Here is a 9,475-nt window from a genome sequence, read left to right on the forward strand (position 1 = left end):
ATAATGTACGGAAAGTGAGCTGCATTTGGCCTTTTACACACGTGGGCTTGGAATCTCTATCATCAGTATGTCTGTTACAGACATACTTATCTTTTTTTATTTATTTTTTTTTCCTACAAAACATTCTCTTACTCGCATACCGGACCCTTGAATAAGCATATATAAAGTAAAACTTTCATTAAGGCTTACTTCTACTAGGCAAAGTCCTTCTCAAGCAACTATTTTAAAACATCCTCAAGCTCTCCATTACAACGCTGCCTAACTTTGTAAGAAATAAACCAAAGCTATTACAAATACTGCTTGGAATAAGAAGCCGAGCCTTGCATTCATCATGCAATCCAGAACTTCCAATTTCAGACAGAGCTCCCAAGTATTTTTTGGTGGGGTTTGGGGTTTTTTTTTTTAGAGTATGTCTGTTACAGACATACTTATCTTTTTTTATTTATTTTTTTTTCCTACAAAACATTCTCTTACTCGCATACCGGACCCTTGAATAAGCATATATAAAGTAAAACTTTCATTAAGGCTTACTTCTACTAGGCAAAGTCCTTCTCAAGCAACTATTTTAAAACATCCTCAAGCTCTCCATTACAACGCTGCCTAACTTTGTAAGAAATAAACCAAAGCTATTACAAATACTGCTTGGAATAAGAAGCCGAGCCTTGCATTCATCATGCAATCCAGAACTTCCAATTTCAGACAGAGCTCCCAAGTATTTTTTGGTGGGGTTTGGGGTTTTTTTTTTTAGTGGTTAGGTTGCATTCTTATATTTTCAGCCTTGAGTTTGGTTGGAGGCACTGAGGAAAGCTGCTGGCTCTGCTCACCAGGACTGGCCACCGCAAGGCCAAGGGACCTCACACACATCACACACCTCCTGCTTCACAAGGCCGAAGCCCACTAAAGTTAAGAACTGTTTGGGACTAAAGGCCAGCACCAACTAAATTCCATTTTGACTTTGAGCCAGATGTTCTAACGGGCTGAGCCAGCGCTGCTGGTGGCCCAGCAGAACCTGAACCTGGTGCCATGGCTAGAGGAGGGCTTGGCCACCGAGCCGGTGGCCTGGGCACGACGGCACATGTCCCCTTGTCCTGCCCACGTTGGACATGCTGCCACCACCTCCCGAAATCTGCTGGCCTGAGAGCATGGGGGGCAGACTGCACCTATCCATTCCACCCGAGGTGCCAGATGCCATCTCATGGTGCTCTCTCAGCACAGTTTGCACCTCTCAGAATCCCCCTCCCATCCAAGATCTTCCCTTGGCTCCTCTAAAATTCTGTTATTCAAATTCCACCCCGTTTGGGGCAGCCAGAAATGGCAGACAGCAAGCTGACCGGATCCCTTCTTGACTTCTTTTCCCTGAGACTCCATTAGACCTAACTGTGGTTACCTTCTGGATACCAGAAAGCAGGACCTCATCATTTTTAAATTCTGTATACATTTATTCTTAAAGCTCATATAGAGAAATAAGTGCTGTAGGGTTTGGGGACTACCCATAAGGTTAAAAAACAATGGCCTAAAATTTCAAACTGGCTTGTCTGAGGTTAGGCTCCTAAGCTAGCCATCAGGGAAAGGCAAGCCAATAAAAAAAACCATTTTAAAATCAATGAACAACTATTTGATGAAATGTCTATGATACATACAGATGCAAAAGTCCACCTATGAAAGCACCGAGTATTTTTAGCTCTGTAATTAAGTGAGTGGACTTTGTTAGGAAAACTTGGATAATAAAGCAAGCAGGATTTGGTCCACGGTTGCTTTATCACTAGAGAGGAAAAAAAACAATAAATAAAAAAAATCTCCTTTGGTGTGTTAGACACTTCAGAGATGTGTTCGTGACTTCTCAGTCCCTGTGCCAGAGACATTACAGTCTGTTTCCAAATAAAAATCGTGACATGAAGTGATCACCAAAATAATTTTGACCTTCAAGGACAAATTAAAATGGAAAAAAAGCAGCAAAAATTAATCTGCTGGTTTTCCCATTGAAGTCTAGACGATGCCTGTTCCCCTAGACATTAAAAAAAAATAAAAATAAACTTGTACATAAAGAGGAAACCCCTGTTACACAATTCTTCTCGTGTACAAGCTCACGCACATGTGCCCACCTAATGAATGCACAAAGCCACAGTAAGAACTACACAAAACCTATGGCTTTTGTAAATGGACAGAGAGATGGGGAAAATATACATGGCTACACGTGCCCATACACACACACACAGAAATTACAACAGCTTTTGCCCTCAACTAAACGAGACCACCGAAGGCACTGATATAACTCCTATTCGGTGAAAAAAAATAGCCCTTCGTTTTGGCAGGGTTTGGATCAGATTTAGTTAAAGCAGGTGAGCAGTATGTACCTTACAGACACGTACCTTCAAACACATTTTCCAAGCAACTATTGGAACAGCAATAAATTGGTGAAAACCCTCTCCAGCAGAAGTGTTTCCCTATATAGGAGAACTATACTGCAGTTTCATGAACAACTTAAAATTCTATTAACCTACCCAAACGCCTTATAAACAAATGATCTGAGGGCAGACTCATTTGATTCTATTTATTATTTTCAGTTGTTATACTTTTCCTGGTTTTTTTTTAATGCACATATGCCTACATATACCCAGTCCCCTACATACAGAGTCCTACTATGCTGGTTCAAATTTATGCAAGAAATTCCTTTAACAGGAATGAATCAAGAGACCAATTTAGTTTAATTAGAGTGAAAAGCAATGAGCGTTATTTAATTGGGACAGGGCTAGCTAAAATTTCATATTTGGAGTGTGGGGAACACGAGGGGGACACACTTAATGTGGTACCAGTGAGTTTAGTAGTGTTTAATGGGTCTTACAAGATTGGGGGGAGAGGGGAGGCGGCCGATGGACTCTGGTCTTCTGTAGATCAGAACACCCAAATTAATGTGAAAAGCAAAAATAAAGATGAAATGCAATAAATGTTATTTTATGCAGAACAATGTTTTCTTCCATTTCAATCTCATCAGATTTTCCTGAATTTTTTTTTTCCCCAGATTGCTTTCCTTGCATGTAATATCTGCTTAAATTTTGGGCAGCAAATAAAATAGCTAAATCGTGATGTTTCTACTGTATATAAATACATATCAATTGAACAAAATAAATGAAAGGGATGAATATGCCTCAAAAGAAGAGGTCAAAAAACAACTTCAGAATAAAAAAATTATCACTCTGGAAGCAGTACTTTTTTTTTTTTTATCTAAGTCTAAAGGGGTTTTACTAATGGCCTCGCTGTAGGAACAGAACTGCCTCCATAATCTCAGGAACCGTATAGGAGAGTAAATGAAGGTCTTATGCAAAAAGATATAGCACAGCAGCTTACAGGGGTCTCATCACTCATATTCATTTGGGAATCTTTAAACCTATTGGCATGGAAGTACTTGGTCACATTTTGTTTACTGAGTGCTAAACTGCAGGATCTCCATTCTCAGTTTGGCAGCTGCCTTATACATATATTTTTTAAAATCCATTCTGTTGAGAAAGGCCTAGTTTGACTACAAATAATCAGAGAAGGCAAGAAGCAAGGAAGCTAACAAACAAGGTACCAATGGTTTGTGTGATACAAGTTTTGAAGGTCTCTGTTCAGTTGCCAGGCAATAATTGTTAGTGTTAAAAAAACCCTAAAAATTAAAAAATAAAAATAAATACTCTCATCTTTTGACAACCTGAGCAGAGAGGACCTGGCAAACCAAATATTCCTCTCAGGCTTTGAACAGTCCCTCTGCCCTGGAGTAGATGGAGCACGGGGCAGTGAATTAATAAAGCCAGAATATCTATTGCTAATAGGTTTACTAAAGCAGGTGAAGAGAGAACCAGTCATGCAGTGCCAGAACTACATCCTATGGAAACTGTTCAAAATAACAATAAATAGAAATTCACAGAAACCAGGATCCTTTGGGGAGGGCTGTAAGGTCTTTATCCCACTTCTGCAACCGGACAATTAAAAAAAAAAAAAAAAAAAAAAAAGTAAAGCAAACTTCAGCAACAGCTTGCTTTTCAACACAATCAAGGTATTTTTACCCATTGTGAAAAGGAAAGGGAAAAAAAAAAAAATCCCAGATGCAGTAGTGCAAGACAAAAGGCCTTTCCCTGCAAGCATCTGCTTCTCTGAGCAGCACTTACTGCTGTGAAGAGCCCTGTTGTGGTCAGGCTAAGTCCTGTTAGAAGACTGCTTGGAAGAGGAAAGCCCTTTCTGGATCAGGATGTAGTTTTTCCTGACTTATATGCTTAAAATTGGGGTTAAAAAAACCTGACTGGAAGTGGCAGAAATGTAGGCAGTCACAGGTCAGAAAACATTTTTTCTTTTAAAATGTCCCTGACTCCATAAACTGTGATACAATAAAATAGTCTGCCCTGTACTTCAGCATAATTACTACTGAATAAGCCTGAAAAAAAAGTTAGTAAATATTTATGAAATAAACCATAATTTTCTCAGTGTGCAGTGAAACCTGTGAATCAGTAAACCCCCTGTAAATTTTTTGTAAAAGTTCTAAAGAAAAGGATGACATTTTGCCTTTACTGTTTCTGCTGTGGATTTGCAGGCATGTGATTTTGTAGATGTGTTCCCACATGCACATACGTATCCATCCATGTTCCCAGCAAATAGTCTGCATCCACACACAAAGACTTGGATATTCACAAATACTGGGTAAGAAAAAAAAATTAAGAACTAAAAAAAAAAATGCACCTAGTATAGTGGTTATAACAAGTTAAAAGTATTGCGTAAATTTAAAATTATTATGTAAAAAAAAAAACATCAGGGTTTCGGATTCTAATTTTATTTTAAAGAGCAAAACAAGAAAGCACTTGAAGAAACTGAAAAAAAAAAAAAAGTTCCAATTTTATAGGCTCTCTATTGTTGTATTTCATTCAGTTTGGCCAGTAAAAAAAAATATACTAAAAAATGAATTGTTTATCTACCTATCCTAGCCATTTTACCTCCTTTCTGTCATGTACTAACACAAATCAGCTGCATTTGGCTTTTTGACATTAAATATAAAATAAGGTCTTTTAATTTAATTTAAAAACAAAAGATAATTGTTTTCTTTCTGTTCCTTCTCACAAACATACTTTTTTTAAAATTTTCTTTTTTAAAAAAAGAAAAGGAAAAAAAAAAAGAAGAACATGGGGCTTTAAGACGTTACTGACATAAGTCCTTCAAGATGACTTTTAGGGTCACGCTTCAGCATAACATCCCTTATGGGACAGAGCTTCCCAATGTTTCAGCTTCGAGACCTGGCACCCTATTCTTTTATGTCACACTATAGCCAAATACTTCAACCTCTCAAAAAAGCTCAGAGACCAAAGGTGGGGGTGACCTGTCACTATATGGACTGCAACACCTCGGAGTACAAATCGGTATTGTCAAGCTGGGATATTTTTTTTTTTTTTTCCTCTCCTTGCTCCTGTTTTTCTTATTTGGCTCAGTTAAGTCTGGCATTTTGCTACAATCGCGGGATAAAAATGCAATTATTTCCAAAACTCTGGCTGAAAACAGGGTGCGTGTGCTCACAAACCCTGCTTTTGTGTCGTCGATGCTTCCTTCCCACCCTTGCTGGCCTCAACTTAGCACAAAACAGAGGAGCACGTGCTCGTTTACCTAGGGAACAATTAAGGCGAGGAATCTTTTAACACCCAACCACCCGAGAGGGAGGTTTCTCACCACTTACATTGACGAGCCCTGACATCTGCTTCCTCTCCTCCGACGGGGAACTTTGTGAGCGTCCAAGGGCCAGGAGAGAGCGGCCAACCCGGCTTTGGGATCACATCTGCTGAACTGGCTCCTGGGATTCAGGCTCACTCCTCTGCCTGCTGCCCTGCCTCCCAGTTTTCCACTCCTGGGTTCACCAGGAAAACTGGGCTTGTGCTCGGGAGGAGACGAGGCGGGAGGAGCAGGGGAATCAGCTGAGGGCCCTTCCCAGAGACAGGTGTCCATGGAGGTGGATGAAAATCTGGGAGACATCGCGGGAGGAAAACAGAGAGACAAGTGCGCATACACCCGGGTCGGGACAGAGGAGAAGGAGGAACAATGAAACAGGAGAAAGCAGGAATCTCCTTTTTTTAAAAAAATAAGGGATTGAAAGAGAAGAAATAGGAACTGTCTTGGTCATTTCTCTACCTTTGCTGTATCGTGCTTCCCCAGCAGATGTTCCTGGGAGGGTAAGGAGGGTGACCGAGAGGCCTCGCTCTGACGAGGGTGAGCCTGGGAACCAACAGTATATGGATTTTTTTAAAAAGCCTATATATGTCACTCTGCTAATTCCTTTTTTTTTTTTTTTTTCTCCTTTGGCTTCTTATATCCTGATTTGGAAGGAAAAGAAAGTTACCAAATATATTGCCAAAGAACGACACTCTCCAAAGCCACGTCATCTCTCCCCATACTTCAGGATGTCCCTTTCTTTCCACCTCCCTTGAGAGGAAAATTCAGTTCCTCTTCCAACCAGGAATTCCACCTGGCTCTAACGTTTGGGATGTGTGGGCTGGAGTCTCTCTCAGAGGAGCAAGAGATCTCTGGTGAGGGATGAGAACCTTGCCCAGGCTGGGAACCCCTCGTTGCCCCCTCCCTGCCCTGGAGAAGGACCAACAAATGGCAAAGTAGCGACCAGGATCTGTTTGCATCAAAACTGGCAAACCTATTGGCACAGCCAGGAACTTCTAGCAGGTGTATGAGGATCCTTCACGTCCTCCATAGCAAATAAATAGCTTATGTGCATTTCTCCTCTGCCCCCACCCCACCTCCCACTACTCCTACTGGTTTTCTCTTCACTTCAATCACCGGCCATTCCTAACGCGGAGCAGAGGAACGGAGCCGAAAACGAACTAAGATATCACAACGTAATTAAAGAGATTTAGAAAGGAAACCAGAAAGCCAGAAGAGCCCTGGCATCAGCTTGCCACCAAGGACGTTGGGCAGCTACGCCAGACACGCAGGATTTTAGCAAGTCACCCAGCCAGGCTTTCCAGACAGAGAAAAGGCAAGGGCACCGATACATTTCTGGGTTGGCTTTCGCCTCTTTGTTTGGATGCTTCACAGCTCCCGGTACTTACGTTAAATTAACACTGCTGACTATATATTCCGTATATTGAGGTTAAATAGCTGATAGCATCATGGCTGCTGGCCACTTCTCCCCAACTCTTCTCCCTCATTAACAGGCCTTTTTCATCTTTACTCCTCTCCCCGGAAATGTTGATTTCCCCCCCCCCCACCGGAGTGAACACCACGTGCCACTCACTCGGGGAGAGACCAAACGTTCTCTCTTCCAGCCTGTTTCCTCCCTTTCCCTCCTTTTTGCTTGGACGGAGGGTGGGCACCAATGTGGGCACCGACTTGGGGACCGTAATATGACGAGCTGTGCAACAGCACGGTGTTTTTCCAGCCCTTCCGTCAGAAAAATAACCTTATTTCCTTCAGGAAAACCTAGAAGCTCAAGAGCATGGTGGGCCCCGGATTGGGCAGGGCTTTCTGTAGAAACTGTTCATGCAAGGGGCAGATAATTCAAGGAGGAAAAATGGGAAGAATGGTGCCCTTTAAAAACCAGATGTCATTTCTCCGTGGCAGTTTCCCCACCGCTTTCCATTTTTTCCCCTTCAACCACGCGCTCATTTTGAAAAGGCATCACTGAAAACAATCAAGTTCTCGGCACAACTTTTCTTTTTTTTGCAAAGCAAACTGAGAACGTTCGGGTTTCCTGGGGCAGAAGCCTGTCGTGGCTCACGTTATTTAGCACGGCATTATCCCATACCATTTCCTTACAGTTCACTGAAAATAAGGGATGAGGAACATATTTTCCTGGGCACACCCCGACTTTATTCTTAGTAAAGTGTTTACTATATTCTCGGCCTAGAAACTCATGTTACTCTGAGCCCTTTTTAAAAAGCTACCACTTTCAGCTGTGGGGAGAAGTTGGCAATAACCCTTTCGGTACCTCCACGGGCAAGCAAAGGGGGTGCCTTCAGAAGACAACCTGGCCACCTCCTGGGAGACAGGGCTGCTGCAAGGAGAACAGGAGGAAAACAGGGAGTTGTCAAATTTACAGAGCTTTGGGGAGGGGGGAATCCCCTAATAAAATCAATGGAAAAATCACATTTACCTCCCTTGTCCTTATGCACGTCTGCCATCTACACCTGCCTGGGAGGGGACAAGGTGGCACCTAGACGTTAGGAGTCACGATGCCACAACTCAGCAACGTTACACAAACGCAGGGGACACGCTTGGCCTCTGGCTGGACTCAAGGGAATTGTCTCTTTTCTCTTCAGGAGGGTAACGCTGCATCCTGGTGACCAGCCCGGGTACCTTGGTCACCACACTTGGAGTTCAGCCCGTGGCTACCTGCACGGGGACAGGACCACTGGTCACAGGAAGCACCTGAGCTGTGCCAGAGGCCATGCTATGGTCCTACAGCTGTGTTAGAAACAAGACTCACGTCACGCGGCCACCCCGCGATGCATTTCTCCAAGTGCAAATGTAACAGTTAATAAAAGCATGTCTTCTCCTCCCTTCCAAACCCACCCAAAAAACAGCATCAAATACGCTACTACAAAACCTAAGCATCATCTCTTATTGCCATGCATTTCTCCAAGTGCAAATGTAACAGGTAATAAAGCACATCTTCTCCTCCCTTCCAAACCCACCCAAAAAACAGCATCAAATACGCTACTACAAAACCTAAGCATCATCTCTTATTTTCAACTGGAAACTTTGAGTTGCACAGGGCCAAGTTTTGCATCTCTCTTCTACAAATCAGGAAGATTGACTACCCGGAAATAAAACAAAATGCTAGGAAAAAAAAAATAAAAAATCAATTTTTCACATTTGCATACACATGTATTTTGTGTGCATGCATGTGTGCAGCCGCCCCTGTGTATTGTTTTGAACAACAGCAGGTCACTTATACGGAAAATTGCTTGTATTTAAACAAGGTGCAACTTCTTCTCCCTGCTCCAAACAACGTCCACGGACACTGCCGCATGTCCTGGTTAAATTCACAAACAGAAATGGATCATATTTACAAACAGAAATTGAAGTGAAACAGCACAAGTCTCGTCCCAGGCTAAGTTTGGCTGCTGTAGCCCTCCTCTCTGAAGTTTGCCAAGTCCACACCCGGTATTTTCCCCCAGACTGCTTATCACCTCTGCAGTACCACAAATCTGCAAACCTCTCCCACCACTTCTACTTCTGCTAATTAGGCTTCATCAGGGTTTTCATTCTCCTGCTCCCTACGTTAGGTAAACGCAGTGCCAGCTGAGCGTGCTGTAAGAGCTGCTAACTGCATCACTGGTTATCAGACCACTTCCAGTGGCCATGCTAAACAGGTGAGAACAACAGTGGGAATATTCTGGCAAAAAAGACCTTTGTGGATACCACCAGCGGGTCAACAAACCCTACTTAGCACTCCCTATAAAATATTTCAGAGAAAGAAAGAGACGTAATAACTTTTTTGGTCTTTTTTTTT

At 42.4% G+C, this 9,475-nt stretch overlaps 1 protein-coding gene across 1 annotated transcript in view; it reads right to left on the bottom strand.

Annotated features, from left to right (window-relative positions):
• LOC106885192 (putative uncharacterized protein encoded by LINC00472) overlaps positions 1 to 9,475 on the bottom strand; it is a 98,705-nt gene that overhangs the window by 76,633 nt on the left and 12,597 nt on the right. The gene's annotated exons all lie outside the window — the stretch shown is intronic.

Source organism: Calidris pugnax, unplaced genomic scaffold, assembly GCF_001431845.1.
Source record: "Calidris pugnax isolate Ruff unplaced genomic scaffold, ASM143184v1 scaffold3, whole genome shotgun sequence".
Classification (NCBI taxonomy): domain Eukaryota; kingdom Metazoa; phylum Chordata; class Aves; order Charadriiformes; family Scolopacidae; genus Calidris; species Calidris pugnax.